The following is a 26,000-nucleotide window of genomic DNA, read 5'->3' as shown; positions in this document are numbered from 1 at the left end:
GGGTACAGGATGTAGGAAACAAGATAAATGATATTGTATAGATTTGAAATACATGGCATGTGTTTTGCGACAAAAAAAAACCCAAACATTTTACTTATTCTAAAAGCTTAGTGTATGCCACACATTTTAGCAAGTACTTTATTTGTATTGTTTGATTGGATTCTCACACCTGAGATAGCATTATTGTCAGTTTACTGATGGGAAAATGGTGGCACAGCTGATAATTTGTCAAAATCATACAAGATGATCTTCCATGTGCTTATCATTTCTTAAAAGAATATGTTGGTTGCTTCCCTGAATGATGGTATGATTTTATTCAGCTAAGATCTTCCTTGATGTTATTGCTGAATAGAGGTGCTAATTAATAAAGCACTGAAGAATATATTTGTTTGTACAATGAGATACATCTGTATACTTCTTAAAATACTATAATGCCTATCAAAAAAGAAGTTTGAGAAATATGAAAATGTTTGTTCTTTTGAACGACTTGAGTATGTTTGTAATAAGTAGAATGTTGGTAGGCAATTTTCCCCTGAAAACTTTGTTTATCTTATGATTAATATACAGATAATTTTATTATATCCTTTGGTAGAAATTAAAAGAAAATTTATTCCTTTCATCCGTTGAGTAAAATGACTCTATAACTAAAACTGCTAAGAAAATGTTCAGATCATCCTCTGATAGTCCATGGAAGGTAACATATTCCCAGCTGAGAGAGTGTAGGAATGACATGACAGGATACATTTTCAAAATAAGCATGCCATAAAAATGATTGGTAGATTATAATCTATGCAATTAAACTCTATTTTATGGACAAATTTTGAAGGTAGCAACCTCTGAAGTCTGACTTGTGCCAAAGAAAGAGGACTAATTGGAAACCTAAAAGTGAATTCCACATTTTTATTTGCTTTTGATTGCAGGAATATGAATATATATATATATATATATATATATATATATATATATATAGAGAGAGAGAGAGAGAGAGAGAGGGGGGGGGAAAGAATATGTAGTTGAGATGCTTTGTGGTTACCTCAGTATCTTGTCATGATACGGGTTCAGTATGACATTACAATGGCAGCTAAAACACTGATGTGGACAAGATAAACTCACAGTGGATCCAAGCGCCATGAAAAGCACACACAGCAGAGAGAGAAGAAAAGACCCTTGTCTTCTACCTGTGATCATACTACATATAACCTAAAGCCAAGCCATGAATGTGATTTTACAGCTACAGTTGCCATTTGAGATTATTTGCTGCCTAATTCAACTAGATGAGAGGGCCCTACTTTGTTTAACAGTCCTGAAACCCCACCGTGGGTGTCCATTATTGTGCAATTTCAGTTTCGAATCAGCACAGGCTTTATCTCCAGTTATGATGTTCACATCCCCACAAGCAAGAGGAGGATCAATAGTAAAAGGAAACCAGCAAATTGTAGGCTTTGCAATAAATCTAAGGTATTAGATGGACATAATTTAAACAGTTGTTTTTCTTTTCCTGAAGAATAAACACATAATAGGAGAAAAAAAAATGAGGCTCTAAAGGGATCATGCATCCCTAAATATTTTATAGCTGTGTTAAATGCAATGCTGTGCTTTAGTTCCACTGCTGAATATTTGCTGATGATCATTTACTCACCAACTGCAAACCCAAAAGATGCTCTTTGAGGTTTTTTGTGTGGTTTTTGCCTTGGCCCTTCTGTCAGTGTTTCACTGCGTGATTGTAAAGAGCAACTCTTTGCATGTGAGAAGACAGATGCTGGTGATTTAAGCAGGGAAATGCAACACAGTGCTTTTACTCAGCTGATATTTAATGATTTACCATTTAATGTAGTTCATCTTTCATAACCCTGAGTTCAAACAGAAGCAGCTGCTATTAGGGATGCAATAATATTGAACTTCCCACCAATGACCTGGGAGAGCTTCCTTTGTAGCTTTAGCTACTGGACCCATCTGGCCTTTCCCCTAAGCACGACAACTGAGGGAGAAAAGCAGTTTACTTCCCATCAATGGAATCTTGGACAGAATGCATAATTATGCCAGATAAAGATTTTCAAATCAAAACTCCTCTTGCTAACATCACTCTGCAACTTTGGAGGACAAAACAATGCATTTTGTCTCATTATCAAAAGAATGGTGAGAAAACTCAGAAAACATATGGAAAATCATGGCTGAGCTGAAATCAATTCAAAGGGTAGAAGGGTCCCTTGGCATCAAAACTGGAAGATAAACTTATATTCTTATAATGTCTATTTGCTTTCATTAGGGTGGGAACATTCTGGTAAGGTACTTGAAAGGCCCTCTTTCCACTAGTTTTGGACTATATCTAGACAGATATAGAAATATAAATGTTTAGATAGATGGATGGATGGATAGATAAACTAATTTAAAAATATTTAAAAAAACTATAGCATAAAGAACACACACCTAATGAGATTAAAGACTTTTGGAGAAATGTATCTAATGGTGCTGACAAGAATTGTGATAACAATGTTATCAAATAGGCTTTAAATGTATTTTCCATATCTGAATTCAATAATTTGTTTTCACTTTGGCCTATGAGTGAGTGAATGAAGAGCAAATTATAGGATAGGTGGCCTTTTTTTAAAATTTGTTTTTTTCCTGTTTCTCATACTTACTTTTGTTAAAATTCTAACATCTGTAAATTAGGATTTTCAAGAAAAGGATTATAAAATTTCATTATAATTATAGGCCTCCCTGACAACAACTGTTGCACAGTTATGATTATATCTAATCCCTTGACTGCTTACAGTAGACAAAATTGCTTTTCTTTTCCATCAATATATTCCTAAAAGACATAGAAGGCATTTAGACCAGATGTTTTTCACTGTGAGAAATATACTTAGAGGTGTCTGTCCTGATGGGATTAGACAGACTAAAACTACTGTGTGGGTCCCCTCTCCTGCATTGTAGCATTTTTAATTCTTAATGCCAAGGTCAGATTTTTCCTTAAGGTCTTTAATGATTAAAAAAAAAAATTAAGTTGTGCCTGTGGTGCAAAAACATTTGTTCTTACATCCATGCATCTTTTGAAAATACTGTCCTAGAGATATTTATGTGTTTTCTAAAGTTGGATGATTCTTAATATTTAGGATTTGCCATGGGCAAATAAGTAGACAACTTGCATAACATTTATAATTATGCAATTATGACATTTAAAATAATAAAGGCAACTGTCTGTATGAGATTTCTGATAAGAGTCATAAATATAAATATGCTTCATCTTATACTTTATTATTGCAAAGTCACTGATAAAAAGTGCCTTTGTTTGTTTTTGGGGTTGAGTTCTACTGCCTGGTCTGCCATTGGTCAAGTGCCTTGGATCCCTGGATTTTAAGCATTATCATTATTTGTGGATAAAGCCTTTCAGTTGTTTATTTGTAGCACTTAACCAGTTTCCATGTGGGCAACTGGATATGTTGCCATGGAGAATTGGACCATATTATCAGGAATTCATTTTTAGAAGAATGATCAAAGTGCTTAGTCCATTTGAACATGGATCTATCTATGTAAGTTGCTACAAATTTAAAACCAGGTATTAATGTATCAATCTCGACAAGTTAGGAAGCTTGACCTGAAATCTTATCTAAATTCATTCTTTCAGTATGAAAATAGATAGGTAATTCCTGATATCTTTATTTATCTATTACTCAGTTCCATGATTCATAGGAGTTCTAATTTGAAGCATGGCAGAAATGCCACCACAGAAACTGTGTGGGGTTTTCCCCACAAATGTTATTATAATTGTTTCCAGGCCCAAGGGCTTATGATTATGGGAAAGTATATATTATAACATAATGTTTCTAAAATTTTAGCCTTTTAAAATTGAAAACAAAAATCTATTCCTTTTGTTTGTTTGTCTTTAGAAGGCAGATGTACTGGTTCATTTCATTTTGATTAGCCCTAGCATATATATTTGCTAGTTATCATTGGACATTATGCTTTCACAAATGACCACAAAAGATTTCAGTCTTAGTAAGCTGTGTTAGTCATGTGAATATGGTTATAGCACTCAATGAAAGTGAACATTTTACCACTGATTTTTTTTTTTTTTTGGTGTTGGGAAATTGACCCTGGGCCCTCACACATGGTAGGCAAGCACTTGACCACTGAGCTACATCCCTAGCATTGTTTAAAAAATCTTTAGTTTTGTAATTAGGGTCTTGCAAAGTTCTCTGAAATGGCTTCAAAATGTGATTCCCCTGTTTCAACTTCCCTAGAAACTGGGATTACAAGTGTGTGCCGCTGGGTGCAATTTACTAGAAATACATTAAATTTTCTTAAAGGAATGACTTATAAACCTTAGAAGCAAGTAAAACAAATTTAGAACTCAAATTATAAAATAATACAGTATTTCCCTGGGAGAATGGTAGACCCTAAAAACAATAAGTAAATTCTAGCCACAGGTTTTCTATCTACCCCTACCTTAAATATGTTACTGTGTTCAGAACCTATGAGACTGTCATCCCTTTACTTGTCCATCAAAGAAGTCCTGGCTAACGCTGCTACAACAAAAGATGGGTTAGCAAGAGAAAGTCCTAGAAATTTATAGCAGTAAAGTTTTATGTGATCTGGTACCCTTCAGAAATGAAGACCCAAAGATTCAGGGAAAACTAGATTTTAATGCTTAAGTTTGATGAAGAATGGGCAGCTGGATAGAAATATGATTGGTCAAAAGATATGATCCAATGTAACAGACTCAGGGAGAAAACCTAGCAAGGCCTGTTTATATTTTCTTGGCCTCTCTAGGTAACACTTCTTCCTTCTGGGTATAGGGCAGAGCCCTTTCTGGAATGAGGTCTCATGACCTACTATCAGATCAGATAAGACAAGGTTAGGGTAACATTCCTAGATTTTATGGCTGACTTTGGGTTCTAGTTTCTATGATTCACCTTGGGGAAGAGGAATTCTAGTTTGTGGCCTGGCTTGGGGAAGAAAAGAGAGTAGGAGAAAAAAAGGGCAGGAGAAGGTCAGAAAGAGAGTTTTGCTTTTGGTTCAATTCAATGTCTAATTCAATGTCCTTCAGTTCAAAGCACTCAGCATGCCAAAGCATCATAATTGGGATATAATTTTCTAAGTCCCAACACATGGTACCATATTGTGAAAGGAGTTAAAGAGAGAAACAATCCATTCCAAGAGACTGAAGTAAGGTACTATTGACATAGGAAGGAAAATAGATCTCACTTCACTTTCTCTCTTGTGAAGTTATAGGAAAAACTCATGGAAATCTAATGGAATATTTTGAAAGGAAAATTACAAAAGAAGGCAATAAAGAAAAGTACCTAGTGAAATATTTTTGAATATTATTTTGTAAAATAATGGCAAATCTAATGACCAAAAAATTCATGAATTATCTTCATAATGATTTACCAATTTAAAACTACATATTGGCAATTTAAGAATTTTTCCTAGTACTCTTTATTCCCTACTCTTTTTAGAGGGATTAAAAAAACTATATAGTATAGTAGTCCTTCTGGGTCACAACAAGTTTGACTGTAATTGTAAAGTATAATTCAGGAAAATTTCAATTGTATTTTATGGGAAAAAATAATGAAGTAAAAGAAGATGTTTGTTGTACCTAGAATACAGCATGGCATAAAAAAGAAAATCTCTTTAATTCTTAAGGCTATAATTCTTCATGCATGTTTTGAGGACTACTTGCCTAAGAATTACCTGGGAAACTTATTAGAAATACAGCAAATTCCTGGGATCCATGCCAGATCTACTGAGCCAGTTCCAGGGGAATTAAATTCAGAACCTGTTTTACCACATACATAGTCACAGATGCTTTGTAAGCATGGACAACTTTCAGAACACTCCTTTAAAAGAAATCTTTAGCCTGTATATTAATTTAGAACCACTGGTAAAATAAGAATGAACCAGTAGACTTCTGATCAGGTGGAATAAAGAAAAGGTGAACATTTTCTGTTGATTCCTGCATTTAGTAGATTATTTTGTATATGTCAGACATTTAACCAACATGTGGTAGATGAATCAATAAATGGAATTTTATCAATTACACAAAGACAAATATCACTTAGATGCAAAATATGAATTTTGCCTTTCTTCATGCATCAAGTGGTCACAATCAGGAATTCATTCAGAATATCCAAAGGAAAACTGATTACTTCATGCATTCATTTATATTTGGAATAAGAAAAGATAATAGATGATTTGAAGTTACAGAGGAGGTAGCATGTATATGGGGGTTGGAGGGTAGCTTAAGTATATCCATAAACACTTTAGCAAGTTCCTAGATTTAAAGATAAAAGTCTTGACTTTTCTTTTCTTTTTTTCTTTTTTTTTTTGTACTGAGTACTGAAGCCAGGGGTGCTTTACCACTGAGCTATATCCCCACCCCTTTTTGTGTTTTATTTTTGAGATGGGATCTTGATAAGTTGCAAGGCTGGCCTCAAACTTGAGATCCTCCTGCCTCAGACTCCTGAGAGCTGTTGAATTTGCTAATTATTATTTTACTTTTAATTTTTAAGCAGAAATTTGTTAAGGGTATCTGCAGTACAGTTTTAATATTTAGAGATAAAGTTATTATCCTTAAAACACTGAATATGAATGGTCTTACCATATTTGCTGAAATTGATCGCTTCTGCTTTAGCAATGAAAATAAGAGACACTCATTTTGACAGGTTTTATTTACTAACTCAGCAAGTACCTAATGATTATCCACTCTGTGCATTGTTAAATGAGATATGGTTACGATCCTTGAAAATCTCATAGCTTAAAATGCTGAGAGGAATGGGGAAATTGTATTACAAAGGATAATGCTAAAGATAGATCTCTAAACTTGTGTCCTATCTTATGGATCATGGGTACCTTATCAGGGACTACATCTTTCATTCTTAAGCATCTGCTTTGAGTCTACTTGGAGATCATGCAATTTAACAGGTTAATAACGTATTGGAAGGTGAAGGTCAGGGGCTAGCTGCGGGAATGCTTCCTTCATTGGCATTTTTGGACTGGCCCAGAAGGAACTGCTCCTTTCTATCACAGATGGTTACCCACTAAAGTCCGTGCTCTGATTTGGGTCATATTCACTGGGAGTATTTGTGAACAAAGGGCCTTAGCATTTACATCAGATTCTCTCTTTGTTGAACCGAGCTGTCATAGGCTGGATAAACATGTACTCAAGTCTTTACACACCATCATTAGGATCTGCAGTGATATTCTCCTGCTGCTTATCACATCTTTTGTTAGGGAGCCCTCCCTCCCCACTATTGTAAAGCTGGGTGTGTCTCCATCCTGCTTCTTTTGTAATAATCTTTTTAGGCTCTTTAATAGTTTTGTCTACTGAATGGACTAGCCTCTAACTGCTGAAGCCAAGTTTGCATAATTTTAACAAAGAGACTATATAAACACACACACTGGTGTCTCTTAATTAAGAATGTGATGAGTAGATGAAGGTATTTGGCAATAGCTGAAATCAACAAAGTCATTAAAAATTCTTCGGTGATACTACTAATTTGTTTGTAATAGCCTTCTAATTGCAGCATATAAACAAAGACAAATGTGAGTTGGACTCTATGTAAAAAAGTATCAATCTTGTCTTTTCTGGTTAAAACAGTTATAATTTCCACTTCTGGTACAGTTGAAATAAAGAATAGAAAGCCATTCCCCGTGCCTGTGGGTTGACAGCCTGCTAATGTTCGGGTTCCTTTTCTGAAAGGTGGTCTTCCTTTACAAAATGTTTGTTGTCAGTTGGTAGCATTGTGTAGTCTAGGAGAAATCACAGAGACGCAGGTGCCTTATGAATAGCCAGATGGGAAATGGAAGATGATCAAACTTCCTCCTAGACCGGTTGAGTCAAATTGGAATGACAAAAGATTTTCCTTTGAAACAGTGAAGATAGCAAAACCTAATTTTAAAGTCTTGTATACAAATGACGTTAATGCCCTGCATAAACCTCCCTCTTAAAGACACGAAACCTGTTTTTTTAGAGCTTTCCTCATCACCAAAATACAGCCAGAGTCTGCGATTAGACTCAGCAGCTGTTTAACGGTGCCAGAAATACTGATGAACTTCCAAGACTTTTCTTCCAGCGAGATAAAAATCCTCTGAAGAGCTGGCTCGGAATTCGTTCAAGCTGACTCAGAGGGAAGAGCGCCACCTATCGATCGTGGCCGCAGTGCTGACGGCACCTGGCCACCCTTCCCCATTCGCCCTCCACCCACCCATCAGCACATCCTGTTTCCCCAGAGAGCTGCATACAGTAAGGTTCTGAGGTGGTCCCAAGTTCACCTAAGTGTGCTCATATCACGCTCTATAATTTGGGGGAAACACGTGAATTTTAATCAGTTTTTAAAACAACCAGGCCTCTCTTCTCATTTACTAGAATGGAAAAAATTCACTTTTATTACCTTAAAGATGCCAAAACAGTGCCATTTTATTACTGTGGGAAGCTGGAAGTCATTTCCGAACTCTTTTGGCAAGGGTGCTATGTAGAGCATCCAATTCAGTCCTTTAAGTGTCTTCTGAGAACCACCACACAAACTGTGATTTACTGTCTTCAGGAGTTAAAGGGACCCTTTCTACCCTGAAACTGAAGAAAGAAAGGTGAAGTGTGTCTACGAAGCATCCCAATGAGACCCGCAGGAATATGAGACAACCCAGAGCTGTGAATCAGAGAGATAGAGAACGTTTTGGTAACCCACGTTTTCAAACATGTAATTTTAAATTTGCTTCAAAAGATTATGTTGGCAGCCTTTAAAAGTTGAGATGAGTTTTGTATATTGATAGATCAGTCCTAAGGCCACTTTCACAGACATCTGACACTTGGTGGCAATGTGGCCTCCTTTCCCCTCCTCCCTTCTTGCAGATTAAATAGTTTTTGCTACATTTCCACAGTGAATAGTATCATAGTTAAAGGAAAAAAAAATAGAACACAAACACATACACACACACACACACACACTGTGGAAGTAACTAAGGCTTAGCAATACAAATTCAAATGACTAAAAAAAAAAAAAAAAATTAAACAAGAAGCAAAAAAGAAGTTTTGCACATTTTCTACACTGCAACCAGAAGATGGAAAGACTCCAGCTACCATTCTTGACATTCAGTAGCAACAAGCGAGAATTTGAATTTTTGTGCTCTTTTGCTCACTCAGATCACTAGCAGTTTGACAGTGTGTATGTAGTGTGGGGGACCACTGTTACTATTAATTAAAATATGTTCACAAACATGTGTTTTTCCAATGTTGCATGTGTATTTCTCTTTTTGTGGTGGTGGGGATTGAATCCAAAATAGACAAGATATTTAACCACTAGTCAAGAAATACATTGTGTTGTACGTGACTAGCCCTGTGTTTGTCACATAGAGGGCTCTCTATAAATATGTGTCATAATAGTGAGTGGTAAATTATACCATTTGGGGAAATTAGTTTTTCTTTTCCAAATTTTTTAATTGAAAATAATTATTCTATCACATCAAAATAAGAAGCTGATGATAATGTAAAAGGAACTCTAGTAAAATCCTTTTCTTGACAAAAATCATCAAACTACTGACTTCAAGTAGAAAGGCTAATCTTTATTTGCCTTTATATATTTAAGCTTTGATAATTATTGTACAAAGCAATTCTCAAAGCAGTGGATCATTTTTCTCTGCTTACAAGCAAACTCAAATATTTTGTGAAACGATGTCTTTTTAGTTATTCCATTCTTTTGCTTGTATTTTCCTTTTTTATTTTTAGTGCTGGGGATCGAACTAGGGTCTAGCATATGCTACACAAGCACTCAACCACTAAGCTACTAATTATATTTTTACAGGGAATTAATTAATTAATTAATTAATTTTTGTGCACTGGGGATTGAACCCAAGTCCTAGTGTATACTGGCCAACCCTGTACCAGTAAGCTATAACCGCAAACTCTTATCAAATTATTATACTCTTAAACTTTACCATAAAGGTATTTGACACGGTAGCTTGCAGTTTTTATGTTTTGTTTTTTTTTTTAGGTGAAACTAATGTTTTCATACATTGTTGTGGTTATTGATAAGACAGCCATAGTTTTGACAGGGAGATTCTGACACTTGCAGCGGACACATGACATTAAATTAGAAATGTTATGTGGTCTGTTCCTTGTTAGTACCAGGATGATATATCTATCCTCCAGCAGGAGATTCACACTTGGCAGGATGTCATGCTGCTTTCTTTGTTAAATCGAATAGGGATAATAGAGGCCAAATCTTTAAGGAGCACCTGCCAGGCAAATGGAGGGAAATGGAAGGCTCCATCTAGAGAGCCAGGACTGCAATGCTGTTCCTCTATCCAAAGGTGAGTAGGGGACCAAATGTCTCTGTCCTTTAAGAGGAGTAATGTCAAGTTCAAAAGCTTTAATATATACATAACAAAAGAGTAGAGAAAATTTCTAAGGGTAGATTTAGGTGGAGTCATTCCTAATAACCATTAAAAGGAAACAATAGCAGGTGTGGTTGTACACACCTGTAATCCCAGTGATTTTTTTTCTATTTTTGGTGGTACAGGGGATTGAACCCAGGGCCTTGTGCATATGAGGCAAGCACCCTACCAACTGAACTATACCCCAGCCCCAATCCCAGTGATTTGAAAGGCTGAGGTAGGAGGATCACAAGTTCGAGGCCAACCTCAGCAATTTAGCAAGACCCTGTCTCAAAATTAAAAAATATTGCTGGGGATGTAGCTCATTGGTGAAGTACACTTGAGTCAAATTCCCATTACCTGCCAGCCCTGAACACAATAAAAATGGAAAGAAGAGAAGAAAGAATAGTAGTTTTCAGAAATCAAGGAAAATGAGTGGATTAAAAATTGTCTATTTTAAAAAAATATGTCCAGGTAAAACTGGCATATAGGACTGACCCATACATTTCCTGTATGTATATATCATATATTCTTTTACATATCCATCCATCTGCCTGTCTATCTGCCCATCCATCCATTCATCCATTCATCCATCCATCCTTCATTCAGTCACCCCAACCAAATATTTATAAATCATTTAATTCTTTTATCCACTCATAAATCCATGGTGGCTGCTATATAACCCACACTCCTGCTAGTGATAGAAAGACATAGAAGATGGTGTCCCTTCTTGTCATCATTGATGCTCATTTATACTCACAAGATAACAATGTAACCGAACTCACTCCTTTACAATGTGATACAATGATTGAATTAAGAATATGGTGACTCACAATAGGCAGACCCGGGTGGGGGTGGGGAGTGGAGATTCACCAGATTGGAGGGATTGACAGGGCAGAAGGGGGTGGGGATGAACATGGAAAAAACAGTGGAATGAATTGGACATTACTTTCCTAAGTTCATATATGAATACATGGCCAGTGTAACTCCACATTGTGTATAACCATAGGAGTGGGAAGTTATACTCCATGTAGGTATGATATGTCAAAATACATTCTACTGACACATATATCTAAAAAGAAGAAGAACAACAATAAAATAAGAATGACCTAACTGGGTTCAGCGGCAATCCAGGTGGCCGGGGCAGGTGGATTGCAGGTTCAAAGCCAGCCTTAGCAATTTAGCGAGGATGTAAGCAATCTAGTGAGACCCTATCTGTAAATAAAAAATGAAAAGGTCTGGGGATGAGACGCAGTGGTTAAGCACCCTTGGGTTCAATCCCCAGTAAAAAAAAAAGAAGAAAAAGAAGAAGAATGACCTGATCTAAGGATTCAGTAGAGTTTCATGGTTATATACGCAACATCTGGAACCAGATTTTTTGGGGTCTAAATCCTGGTCTTGCTCTTTCTAGCTGATAACCTGAGGAAATTACTCAACCTCTCTCTGCTTCATTTTTCCTTTCTTCAAATTGAAAACAGGTAACATATCTCTTATAGTGAGTATTAAATAATTTTATACATGGAAAACTTATGTATATCTGGTATAAACTAGTCTCAATATATATTAGGCAGTATAATATTTTTCCATTGTTAAAATTATTTTATTGATAATAATAATAATGGCATTATTATTATCACTTTTTTGAAGGGATGTCTTAGAGCAATATAAAACACTGAGACTTACTACATTCATAGGTCAGAGGCTGCAACATTCTTCAAACTGAATAAGCTAGAAAATCCACTACAAATACATTCAAATTTTGTCTTTGTTACCTTCCACATTGGAAGCCTTAAGCAAGTTATTTAGTGCTTATGCCATGGTTTCTTATAACAAAGGATCATGATAATGATACTAGTTATTTCCCTCCTGGAGTTGCAGGGAGAATTAAATGAGATGGCATGTGTAAATGACTGTATCATCCAAAGGTTTGTTTCATCATGCAAGAAAACCTTTAAAATGCTAAGAAAATACATAATGGCTAATCTAAGCATTATGAAAAACATCTTTCCCAAAATACTCTGGATAGTTTGAGAGATCACATATAAATATTCTCATCTGCATTTGCCAACTCTGGAAAACACTCTTGAATGTTATTGCTGACTTTGATAGCCTGCCTTTGCATCTTTGCCAGAACTTGCTCTCAGTTGCTGATATTCATAGAATGCCCTTGGATAATGTGATAGGTTGAATTTGAATTATTCCTCCAATCATTTTGGAGATAGTAATAATGGCAACTAAAATGGTTATCTGGAGAATAAACTAAGCATGGACATCCAATAAAACCTCTCTCTATTTTTTTTGTCCTTAAAATAATCCAAAATAAGATAACATAATGCTTTTTGAGTAAATAAGCATTAAACATGCCAACATAAAATAAATTTCCTGGATACAGATATTACATGCTTTAAAAGACCACTAATCTCACATGAGAACAAATTCAAAATGACTTTTTAAAAAGTAAAATCCTAAATTATGGGAAAGTAGATATTGTGCTAGACCTTTTCCTGGAATTATTTTTTAATTGCAAATATTGTTTTAAGGCTGAGAGCCATGCAGTATATACTCTTTAAATAAATTCAACGTATCACCATGTTGCTAATACTATTAAAACCTTTGGTCTTTCAAACATCTTCACTAGTTTTCTCCCACATACCAATTACTTAATACTGTTACATCTAAGGCCAGGGCTCGTTAGTCTGCCTGAAGGAGTACAGAAGTTCCAGGCATAGCTTCTATTTTATTAATTTTTTTTTTCTTGCCTGCAACCTGATTTCTTCTGGGTCTGACCTAATTCCTTTGATGCCTGAGGCTTGGAGGCCAATGCTAATCTGCATCATGGCTGTGTGGAGGAAAGGTGAGAGATTTGAAAAAAAAAAAAAAAAAGAATAGCACTTGGGCAAGAATGCGCTTCAAAAATCAAAATAAGCATCGTGAGAGAAGGGCATTTTTGTTATATCTATCCTTTTAAAGAGGAAACTAAATTCAATGCACAGTTTCAAATACAAATTTCTCTTCTGTCTTAATTCTTTTTTTTTTTTTTTAGCTAGCTAATAAAACATTTTATGACTAGGATAAGGAAACAGAAAGTAATAGCAGAATGTCAATTGTTAGCATAGTACAGTGAATTCTAGTGTAAGTAAAATACCTGTTTCTGAACAATATGTTGTATTCTGGGAGCCATGAGGCTGGAGGAAGTCTGCGCTGTCTTTCATGGGTGGGGGGGATCATCTAAGCTTTGGAATGTGCTAAGATTCAGCACATATTGCAGTTCCTCTGGGTCTGGTTCCAGATTCTTTTCCCCTTTGAGAAGCAGGTTCTTCTTACTGCTCAAATAGGCATACAACATCTTGTAGTCATTAATTTACCAAAGGCAGGGGCTGAAGGGGCAGGTTTTCAAAGTGTCTTTACTCTCTTGGTTTTGGATTACTGGGAAGCCTGGGGAAGTGGGAAGGTGAAATTTATCCTCCCTTGCTAACAAATGACACCACTTCTTTCTTTGAGGTGTGAAGAAGTTGTGATTCTGTTTTTCATGGATTTACAAAAAAAGAGGGGAGGGTGTTCTATTTGTGGTTTGATTAATGAAGATTCACAGAGTCATCAGTACACCTGCCACCATCAGAAGTGATGTACTTTAATCTAAAGCAAGAAAGTGATCAGTAACTGTTTTCAACACAGTAGCAAGCCTTGATACCAGGATATTTTCACTTCACAGATGTTCGAATTCACTTGGAACTCAGCCTCCTGACTTGTGTTGGTATCTGAATTCATGTTTTATAGCCATGTGACAATCCAATGGGCTGTAAGTGGAAGGGATCCCCTCAATTTCAGAGATAGACCCTGGTCCTGCTTTAGCTGCCTACTGGTGTAGTTTCCATGTTGCAGGATGTAAGGGCAGGTTCAAAATGCCTATTACATGCAATTGCTTAAAACCATATAGTCATCAGCTAATCACACATGCTAACTGATACAAATGTGTGTTCTTTTTGTGTTTCCCCAGGGGTGGTTGGTGTCTTCTTTTAATTTTCCTCTTATTTGTAATTTAGCAGCGGATACAATGAGGCAGGAGGATAGTGAGTTCAAAGCCAGCCTCAGTGAAAGTGAGGTGCTAAGCAACTCAGTGAGAACCTGTCTCAAAATAAAATACAAAATAGGGCTGGGGAAGTGGCTCAGTGGTCAAGTGCCACTGAGTTCATTCCCCAATACTGCCTCCCCTGTCCCCCCCACCAAAAAAAAAAAAAAGAAAAAAGAAAAGAGAAAAAGAAAATTACCATTACACAGGTATTGAAAGAAAAAGGTAATTTACAAACTGGAAAATGAACATAGCCATAGTTGATAACAGAATATAAATTTATGTTATTATGTCTGTGTGTCTGTGTGTACATTACTGCTCTATCATAAACAAAAGTCTATGGAATCAGCTTGATCATACTGATGAAAATTTTTTCAGTTTAGTCTGAACATCGTTTCTAACGGAACTGGAAAGGACAGTTCAGAACAACTTAAGCACCTACATCATTTCCTATTTGATTCAGTGAAATAGAAAGCCATATATGTTACAAGCTGTTTCTACTTTATTTCATTGGCCCCTTCTACATAAACTAATGAGGATCTAAGAGCAGAAAATCCAACTATAATTATGACCCGAAACCATGCATTATAGTTTTCCTTTGGCAGAGCTATCTTAAACAATCCTGTATTTAGTGGGTTATGTTGTTCAGTTTTGAAATCCATTATAGTTTGTGCATTGGGCAGGTAAAAGATTAATTTGTGTTTGTAAATGTGCACACCCTTGGGGGCAGTTGTATTTTATGCACAGGTGAACAAGGATCTTTTAGCAGCAAATCTATGGAGCTGACATTTTTATGCTTCTATTTTTTTTTTTTAAGCACAAGTACTAAGCACAAGAACAGCCAGTTCACTGTTCTTAACTGCTTGTTGGACTCATCTTTTGATTTAATGTTATAATTTATGTGGTTCATAAATGAACATTAGGTGTAAATTTTATATGTATGTATATACACTTATTTTCCTAAGACACCAACATTTTTATTATCAAGTACAGTAAAAGTATGATTTATTCCTACTTTATTAATACAATGACCCATTGATATAGGATGCTACCTATTATACCGAAATAAGAAAACATTAAAAAAATGAGTTCTGCCATCTTAGAGTGCATCTAGGAGAAATTGCTTGTATTCTTGCTGCATTTTTGCAAAAGTAAAAAAGTTATGAGAAATATCTAGCAGATTGGCTTTGTGTAAGGTTTACTCTGTCAAAATTCCCTTGCACACAATTTCATTTTCACAGAATTCTGATGAGCTGTGTGTGGTGCTGCGGAATTCCTCCAGCGAGCTAGACCTAATGCTTATGATAATGATCACAGCAATTACAAACACAATAGATGTACATCGCCCCAAATGAGATCTGAACTCCTGATAAAAGGAAAACTGGGCCTCTTCCTTTTTCCTGTGTGTGTCTTGTATAATGGCCTCATTGTCTATAACTAATAGACAAAACTGCAATGAGGGATTCTGTAATACAACAGAGAAACAGAAACAAGATTGCTTTCATTTCTACTTGCTATGCTAACCCCTTTCTCAGATGATCTTGGCAGCTTCACCTTTCTCTAATTTTGCTAACGTCTCACAGATATGGAACTGCAGCCCCGACCCTCGGGCTCCTCCCCCTCCCTTCTTTCTTCCTTCCCGCTGTTTCATTACATTTTCTTATGTGCATACCATCAAGTCCTCTTGGACACATAATAAGATTTGTGCCAGACTATGTTTCTTGGCTTTAATGGTTAGTTAGCTTTCCAGAATACACATGCTGCTTTATCCATGCTTTTATTACTGACATCATGAGAATGCATTGCTCCTATGTTTACAATTGGGTGTTCACCCTTAAATAAAAGCCATGAGATCAGGTTGTTTAAGAGAATCTTTGAAAAGCAGAATAAAAACAGCTGTTATCTGCTTGAACCATTTCATTTTCTTTCATGATCTGAATGATAATGATGTGTAACAGTGGGCAGTCTCCGGCTCTCATTATAAGCCATACATCAGAGCCTCTTTCAGGTTGGAATTGGGTCTCTATCCCGGAGTTCCAACAGGATCCTTTCAACCTCACTTCTAACAGGTGTTGGTGTTTGGGGGAGGGAGCGAGGGGAGGATAAAACACCTATGCCTGTTCCCCACTGACCTCTGGATTCAGGAGGCTGGTTTTCATTGGCAATGTGGGTTTGAAAGTCAAACCGGGTCCTTGCTGAAATCTCTCTCACCAGGAACAGATTACAAATATTTCCACATGTCAAACAAATGAACAATAGGGTGGTCCTTATTAATCAAAGCTCTTCTAAACCAAGTACAGATGGTAGCAATGAACTTCCCTTCTATGAAGGTTTCTGAAACAGGAGCAAATGTCTCTCACAGAAATGCACACTTCTGCAAGAGACGCCAGACAAGGAACAGGGAGCTCAAACCAAATCAAACCAAAATGAAACAAAACAATAATAAAAAAATGTTAAAAAAAAGAAAGAAAAAAGAAAAGAAAAGTAAAAAAACTTGAAAATCCCGTTATTCTCAATGATCCAAACCGAAAGGTTGATTGCACTTATTACCATTCAACACTCCCTCATCACAAGCTGTTTCTGAAGATTCTGCGGCATTTGCCTAGAGACTGACAAGCTTAAATTGGTTTTAACCTCCGGAGTACCCTTTTCATATTGCAGATGTTGCTGACTGGGGAGAACACTGCTTTCCCCCAAGTCAGTCATTTCCAGGCTCTGGTGGCACCTACTACTGAGAACACAACTCCTCTCTGACAATAGTGTCATTTGTTATTTTTAATTAACAGAAAAATATTGATGGCAATAGTTGAAATTGCATTGTATTCAAAACTTTAGATGGGAGGAGAGTGAGAAAAGCAGATCTATTTAAAGAGCAGCCCAGACATTGGATGCAAGGCTGTCTTTCTCTGCCCTTAGCCGTGTTACCTAAGTCTCTTGGGTGGCAGAAAACTGGGTTGGGGATCTCCTGGGAGCAAAGACTCTTTGGGACTTTCTGTATAACCAGGTGCTACTATTTAGGAAGAGTATATTTCAGATGTTTTAGCAAAATTGGTTTCACTTCTGTACTCAAGATCCGTGCTATTATGTAGTCAGACCTTTCAGGTGAAGGATCAAAAGACTCCAAAATGTCACTCAGTTCACACCTTATCTCAAAACAGTGTTAAACCTAAATTGTATTTGAAAGGTGAAAATTCTATTGTGAAGCCCTTAACACAGAGGGTCTGTGATTCCACTGATAAAACAATCCCAAGATGTAAAACCTTGACTGAAGGCCATTCTCTCTGGCCTAAATCTTTCAAACTGCAGTTGGGAGTGCACTTCCTCTTGGTCTGCTCTCAGTGAAGAGCAGTCATCCAAATAGTTGCATGTATATGTGGTTAAAGATTGTTAGAGACTCTTCTTGAACTTTTTCAAGATAATTACAGCACAGATGAGAAATTTTTCTACTAATAGATTAAATATGTGTGTGAAACCTCAGATTAATTATAATCTTTTTCAAGAGGACTAAAATTTTATAACTTCATGAGGAGATAACATTTTATTGGATTTTAAGAGGAAATGAAACAAAATTATTCTATATAAGAACTATTCCCTTACATGCCATAATCATGGTTCCACAATGACTTTTGCTGGAGAGAGAAGGAGATTATCTTCTAAGAAATGTATTAGAGCTGGACATGGTGGCATACACCTGTAATCCCAGAGAATTGGGAGGCTGAGGCAGGAGGATTTCAAGTTTGAGGTCAGCCTCAGCAACTTAGTGAGACCCTGTCTCAAAAAAAAAAAAAAAAAAAAAAAAGGACTGGGGATATGACTCAGTGGTTAAGCTCTCCTGGATTCAATTCCCAGTACCTCCTCTGCAAAAAATGTATTGGAAAATTGCAAAGGCTTTATAAAAACAGTCTTTATTGTCTTGAAATGTGACATATTTTATTTAATACATAAGATAGTGTGGTTCAGTACTCCAAATAATTCTGATTGTGTGGAAATATAACAAATTATAAATTAACACAGATTCTTTGGCAAATGCCAAAAGAAGACTTCATCCTTCCAATTTCCTTGTGGTGTTGAATAAGTGATAATATCTTATTGAAAGATGGTTTCACTGAGAAAATGAAATAAAGCATGCTTTCCCACACAGAGTGGGCATTCCTTAAAAAATACTTGCCTATGCTGGGGCAGTGGCACATGCCCGTCATCAGCCTCTGTAACTTAGGAGGCTGAGGCAGGAGGATCACAATAAAGGTCAGCCTTAGCAACTTATTGAGACTATCCTGAAACAAAAAATAAAAAGGGCTTGGAATGTAGTTCAGTGATAAAGTGCCCCTGGGTTTAATTTTTGGTACGTAAGCAAAACAAAAACACGTATGTGAGAAAAAGATTTGTTTTGGAAACATGATATAAAATTCAGTACAATATATATATACTCTGTGGACTCAACTAATATAATAATGTCTATGTTGAGAAGTCATTGAAAGATTAATCTATAATGGAACTTCAACACTACTGAGGAATTCCTGCAAAATTATCTTAGAATGTCAACATGACTTCAAGAATCATTGCTAAAAGCCATGTTTACATTCAATTCAGGTATAAAAGTCTCTTAAGTATTATATAGTCATCATGCTTTGTCTATTACAGTATCATACTTACATTAAAAACAAGGAATTGCCACATATCTGTTGGAGGGAATTAGTAAGAATGCAAAAGAAAGAGAGATGGTGATTAGTTTGATGATAGAATAAGAAATGAAAAAAAGAAAGAACTATTCATCTGGGGCAATTTGAGGATGACTACCTGCAAGAATGTGGACATACAGATGGTGGAACCTGACAGTAATCTACATTATTAAACACTCAGACATGGTAAGGCCTTTTAATCAGTACTTTCTGTGCAGTCACAGCCTCTGAGTGCAGTGGCTGAGAACATGGTTCTGGGTTTGAATTTTGCTTCCCTTATGGTTGTATGATCTTAGCCAGGTAACTTCGTTTTTCTATCCTTCATCTCTTCAGGTGTGAAATGTGATTTTTAAAAAAGTCATTTTAAAAAAACCCTTCTTTAAAACAAAAGTTTTTGGGAAAATGTGTGGCATTCTAAACAATGTTTATTGCATAACTCTCTATAATAAATTATGGAATTCTCTTCAATAAAAAATTATTTTTGTTTTAAAGCAAAGATGATTGAGGTCCTGAAGTTGATGTCACTTGCCTAAGATCTCACAGCTAGTAAGTGGTGGCAATGACCTTGGCATTCTGTCCGTCTGATTTCAGGCCTCACAGCTCCACTGTGCTGTAGAGTGAGCTAGTAGGGCATGAATTCTGTATCCATGATCATTTAACTACCCAGTGGGAAACAATAAAGAGATCTGATAAAAATAAAAGACATTGACCTGCCTACTATCCCTGTCATCTTATGTAAGAATGGTAGGTAAGCAGAAAACACATAAAGACATAAGCTGCAGATACTTAGGTAAAGGCACATTTTTTTTTTCCTGGAAAAGCTAATTTCTAAATCCATTTTTTCTTTCCAAGAGTATCTGCTTATTCAATTCTTGATGATAACACTACCTTTCATACAGGAACCTAGAGTTATCATCATTAAAGAAAAACCTATGCAAATCCCAGTGGAAGTTTTTTATTGTTTCTATTCTGGGATTAATCATTTGTTACCAAAGTCATCTCATCAAGGACACCTCCCAGATTCCTTGGAGTAAATGGTCTTGTTGGTTAGGTTTTCTTTCAAGTAAGCAAAACTTTCCATTTTTGTACTCATTCTAGTTATTACATATTTAACAAAATGATCATTTGCAAAAATTAGTGTCTTTTCTATTCCACTGAATTCTCCACAAATATAAGAATTTTTGTTGTTGTTGTTTTGCTCATTAAAAAAAAATCTCTGGCATTTAAAATAGTGACTGTCATAGAATGGAATAGCAGTTCAATTAGTGTTTGCCAAACAAATAAACAAGTCTCTGGCCCAATGGGTGGTTGGAAGAGATGGTGGTGAGTTTAGGTAAAGATGGCTGCATGTGTGTGGCATGTTAGAAGTTTCCAGAACAAGAATGCTTTGTGGGCAAAGCTGTTTCATGGTTATGTCAAAGAGTAAATATGGACAAAAGATAAAACTAAAAAAATGGAAAACATTAGAAAATATGAGATTAAACTATGAAGAAATAAACTTAAGATTTTTTTTGTTTGTTTCAGGGGAAGATAGTGAGTTCAAGAGGAATTTTTCAGTTTGTGTTTTTCACAGTCTGTTTTGCAGTTTTGAGTTGAGTCCCTTTCTGTAATCTTATTAAAACAAGCCTGCTGTGGATAGAGCCCACAGGTTAGAACAGTATATGCAAGGTGGATGGATACAGCAGTAGTATCACCTTTAGGTGGTAGATTCTCTTGGTCTGTGTCAAGGGATCACCACCCAGTGACCCCTGGGTGCAGAAACTCGTATGTGATTAATCAAGGAAGCACTTTCTTTTTTGAACTCTGGAGAGAAGTTTCTGTGCCCAGCAGGTGAAATAACATACTAGGGAGCCTGGCAGGCAGAATGGCATATTCCCTCCTGACCTCAATTTCCCAAAGAGACTGTGTCTTCTGTCTGTGTGTATGACATACTCAGTGGGAAAAGCACCAAGCTAAGATAAACAGCCAGGATTCTATCAGATACCTGTCCTGGTACAGGGAGACAGTTGTCTGTGCATTCAGTTGAGAAGGGAGGTTAGATTGCAAAGGAATTAGAGAAAAAGACAGATAGGCTAATTTGGCTACCTCTTTGGAAGGAAAGTGTGTCATCTACTAAATATTTCCTATCCAATTTATTTATTTAGCTTATTTCTCTTGGAATTTCAAAAACAATTGCTATTTAAATTCTTTAGAGGGAGAGCCTGATCATCATCATCATATTATTATTTTTTAATGGCTGAGTAAGTGATTATCTTCAAGAAGAGAATGTTTCTAGGGATTTAAGCATAATTTACATTTGGGTTTAATATTTTAAATTTAAAAGTTAAAAATGGGACATGATTATGAGGGTTGTATTCCCTTAAACAGTTAATCCTCTAATACACAGTAAGTTTGAGCAGGTAACTAAAGATGCTGCTGCTTAATTACTTCATAGACAACTAAGATATTTCCTGAAGGTGACTGAAAAAAGTTTCATAGAAATCAAGCTTGTTTATCTGATAAACACTCCCAAAATGAGAGAAAGTCAATGGTATTGCTGTAGTAGGACTTCGATTTTTAATTGCTTGATTTATATTAATCATATCATATTGATTTCTTGTGTATTATCTTCACACATACATTTGATGCAGCCCTTCTCATTATTAAACTTTTGCTGGGTGATTGTAGAAGGATCTTACATGATGGAGGTAGATAATAGCATCTTGGTACTTCTTGATTCCCATGTACCTCTCATTGATACTTCTTTCCCATTGCTAAATTAAAAGGCAATCATGCTCAATCTGCAGGGCACCATGGCACATAGCTATAAATCCCAGAGGCTCAGGAGACTGATAAGGAGGATCACAAGTTCAAAGCCAGCCTCAGCAACTTAGTGAGGCCGTAAGCAACTTGGTGAGACCCTGCCTCTAAATAAAATATAAAGAGGCTGAGGATGTGGCTCAGTGGTTAAGTGCAACGTAAACTAATATGAGGTGGGAGGATCACTTGAACCCAGGAGTTTGAAGCCAGCCTGGACCCAAACAGAGCAAGATTCCATCTCTTTAAAAAAAAAGAAAAGAAAAAGAAAAAAATTGAGTGTCAGAAAGGGAAAAAGGCTGTTTGTACAATCTTTTCTTATTCAAGTTGAGATGGCGCAGGTTTCATTTAGAGATCAAGAGGACCAGGACCTGCCCGGTTGTTGAGGGCTTCGCCTATGAAGTCATGTGCTTACTTATAAATGTTCTTCCATGCTCCTTATGGAATTCTGCATATGCATATACAGATTTTTCTGGGGCATGGAGTGTTCTCTGTTATCTGAACCTTCCACATGACCAGGCTGTAATCACCAATCTCTTCCCCACCCAAATGATAAAGGCAACTGGGAGTGTTAAATATTGCTTGCTGAGAATTTCTGATTTGTTAAAAATATAATTGCTAATAGAATTTTTATGATACAATTTATCTCTTCTGTAATGAGCAACCAGGGAACTAGTTATATTTCTTTCTTTTTCTTTTCCTTTGTAATGTTAGATTTCCACTGGAGAGAGAAGTACAAACAGCTGGAACTTATAACTATTTGGAAACATCAACAATGTTGAAATTTACACTCCCATGTGCAGATGTTATCAGACAATCAAAAAAATGTGTACAAACAATGAAAGAGGAAAGCAATTTTATTGAAGCACGATTTGGTTGGATGGGACACAAAAAGTTACACTTGTTCTTTTTCAGAAGAACTATGTTAATCAATAAGATGAGATAGGATATATTAGAGCCAGATTTTGCAAAGGATTTTCTAAGTCAGCGATAGATATAGTCTATACTAGATGACTGACTATGAAAGATGTATGGTTTTATCCCCACTACACTATATAAGAAAGAGAGGCTGAACTAATAAAGAGAAACTGTGCCATTTGGCACTCTATTACCCATTGGATTTCAAGTTCATAGTCAAACACGTATCTCCCTAATGCTATTGGGCATGGTCGCTTAATAACATGCTTCCAGCAGAGAGGTTGGGCCAAGTCTTCCATTGCTAATTTATATCCTGCTTATCTAATGGAGATTGGTTAATCCAGGTCTGGCATTTTGGGATGTGGGATTAGACTAATAGACTCTAATATAGATAATTTTTTTTTTGCCTCCTTGGGGCTTTATCTGTCAAGTTAGCTTCTTTGTTAGCATTAGCTTGCTTCTCCAGCATAATTTAGCAGAAATTGGTAAAAATAGATGAGACTTAGTATCCATAAAGACCCTAAGGCAGCAAAGTTACATAGGAAGCAGGTATAACACTTAAATATCTCAAATATATTCAAAATCTTCCTCCTGAAATAAACTTTATTTTTATTCATAGCATCCAGGCAGGAGGTTTCTTCTTAAGCTTAAAAGGGTTGCTGTGTGTGTGTGTGTGTGTGTGTGTGTGTGTGGTTGGGCGGGGGGAAGAGCTAGAGAAATTTATTTGGTGCTTTTATACATGCTTTAGTGATATCAACACTATTTGTATTTGAAAACAACCTTTTCCTGTGGAGGCAGTATAGTGAATCAAAGTGTGGATAGTGGAATTTGGTAGACCTGGATTTAAATCTTGGTTCCTTGGTTGCAAGTTCTGTGACTTTGTGAGTTACCTTTTGCCATGCTTTGTGCTTCTCATGAGTAATCTGGGGATAGTAATTGCTGTGGAAATGAAGTAAGATGATCTACATAAAGTATGTAGCACAGTAAGTAAAGCACTTATCCTGATGGTGAGGATTTAATGGTAGCAATTAATATTTTTGTTTTAGATGCATTCTGAGGCTTCCTTGACCACAATAAATACTTGTTCCTAGATTTCTTCTTTCCAGAAAAGGGAGCCAACACTAAGTTGTGTTCAACGTGGCATAGATTTGAAGAGAGTGCAAAGTACAAGAGGAAAGATGGCCAGGAGACTTCTGCAAGGACAGACCTCTCCCATGTTCAAAGGGCACATGAAGATACGTGAAGGTGCAGAGGTCTGAGTAGAAACATAAATCCTTTCTTTGTTTTAGGAGAAAAAATATGTGAACTACAGATAGGAAATGATTACAGACACATGAAAATGGAAGCTTATTTGCCGGATTCTCTATTTTTTGTTTTTTCTTCTATAGGAATCATTTACTGGAAAGGCCTGAGAATGACTACATTGGTAGAGAGAGCGGCAACTCTAGTTCCTCATTTTCAGTGTTTACATTCAAACAGCAGAATCACAGGGCAGCTCTTCTACTACAGCACTTGCTAAATTGTGTTACAGTTGATGTTAAAACGACTGTTTCCAGCCACAAGTGCTAAAGGCACGTGCCCACATCTTATTCCTGTATCGGTCCCGAGCACAGAATAAGTACTCAGAAAATGAATTTGCTGAATCAAGGAATCAATTTTGGTGAGTTCCATATAAAGGCATTCGTTTATCTCATTTGTTAACAAACTTGATTGCCTACTGAACTTCAAAAAAGCAAATACTAACCTAAAGTTTAAAATGAATTTTTGACTCAGTAGTTAACCAGATAATTTAACATGAGAATCTTCTTTAAGTGTTAAAAATTTCTATGAGCTGGGCTGCAGTGGCGCATGCCTGTAATCTCAGTGGCTCTGGAGGCTATGGGAGGAGAATCCAGAGTTCAAAGCTAGCCTCAGTAATGGCAAGGCACTAAGCAACTCAGTGAGATCCTGTCTCTAAATACAATACAAAATAGGGCTGGGGATGTGGCTCAGTGGTTGAGTACTGAGTTCAATCCCTGGTACCAAAAAAAAAAAAAAAATTCTGTATTTGAATGATCTCTTGATTGAGAAAATATGCTACACAGAAGCAGCCATGTATATTCAAAACTAGTAATATAAAGGGAGTTTCTGGCAGCATCTTTGTTATAGTAAACAATTGAAAACAGGACATGAAAATATAATGGATGTCCATCTCTAGTGAATTGTAATGAAATATTTTACAGTACTAAAAAGGAAGGTAGATAATATATACATATACAGAGAGAAATGTTCAAGATATATAAAGAGTGGACCTTAAATTGCAGCATGGAATATATAGTCTAATTCCCTTTATGTATTAAAAAACTACACAAATCTGTTGGAATAATTATTATATATTTTCCAAATTTTTTACATAAATTGAAATGAGTATGATAGGTGGGGGCATTTACTTTTTAAAATGTAACTTATTATTATTATGGTGCTAGTGATTGAACCCAGGGCCTTGTCCATACTAGGCAAGCCCTGTAGGTACTTCGTTTTATTTTTGAGACAGGGTCTTGCTGGCCTTGAATTTATGATCCTCTTCCTTCAACCTCTGAAGTAGCTGGGATTACAGGTATGTGCCATTGCACTTGGTCTTATTAGAACTTTTCCCTCATGGTCATGATTTGTTTTTGTACTTTAAATGTTAAATTGCATATCCATGTCTCCATCTCCCTTTCTCTTTCTCTCTCTCTCTCTCTCTCTCTCTCTCTCTCTCTCCCCCATTAAAACCAACATTTCTACAAATGGCTTCTATTGGTGCATGTCCTTTGCAATAATTCTGAAGATTTCCTATATTTCTTTGGTTACTAGAAAGTAAGTCAAACATACACAGTTTTCATAATTCTATTATTTTCATAACCAACCAGCCAACCAGCCAACTACTGGTTGATTTCAGAAAGAAATTGCAGAACTCTCCTCCTCCCTTGTTTTGGGGGAACCTAAAGTACAGGCAAGGGAGAGAAGATGGATGGAATCCACTGAACATTTAGTGTCATAGAGAGCCCATTGTGAAAATCACTGCTTTGACCTATGGTACATCTTTTGGTTAAGAGAATTACTGAGTTACTCAAGGTCAAATAATCTACAGATTTGGGATTAGAGCTCCAACTAGCAGATGTGAAATCAACTTCTGCACATCAAGG

General features: G+C 36.3%; 1 protein-coding gene and 1 long non-coding RNA gene across 40 annotated transcripts in view; one reads left to right on the top strand and one right to left on the bottom strand.

Annotated features, from left to right (window-relative positions):
• LOC125620003 overlaps positions 1-25,994 on the top strand; it is a 31,518-nt gene extending 5,524 nt beyond the window's left edge. Inside the window, exon 3 of the long non-coding RNA XR_007351588.1 lies at positions 23,940-25,994. This is a non-coding gene — a long non-coding RNA (uncharacterized LOC125620003). The remainder of the gene's footprint in view (positions 1-23,939) is intronic.
• Adgrl2 (adhesion G protein-coupled receptor L2) overlaps positions 1-26,000 on the bottom strand; it is a 624,560-nt gene that overhangs the window by 509,118 nt on the left and 89,442 nt on the right. For 2 of the 39 annotated variants that reach the window (XM_048814139.1, XM_048814134.1), the window contains exon 2: positions 8,394-8,575. The exons of the other annotated variants lie outside the window; for them this stretch is intronic. The gene's annotated coding sequence lies outside the window, so the exon portion shown is untranslated. The remainder of the gene's footprint in view (positions 1-8,393; positions 8,576-26,000) is intronic. 39 annotated transcript variants of the gene reach the window in all.

This window comes from Marmota marmota, unplaced genomic scaffold, assembly GCF_001458135.2.
Source record: "Marmota marmota marmota unplaced genomic scaffold, marMar, whole genome shotgun sequence".
NCBI classification, from domain to species: domain Eukaryota; kingdom Metazoa; phylum Chordata; class Mammalia; order Rodentia; family Sciuridae; genus Marmota; species Marmota marmota.
Note: the sequence above shows the minus strand (reverse complement) of the source record. Positions and strands in the feature narration are given on the sequence as shown.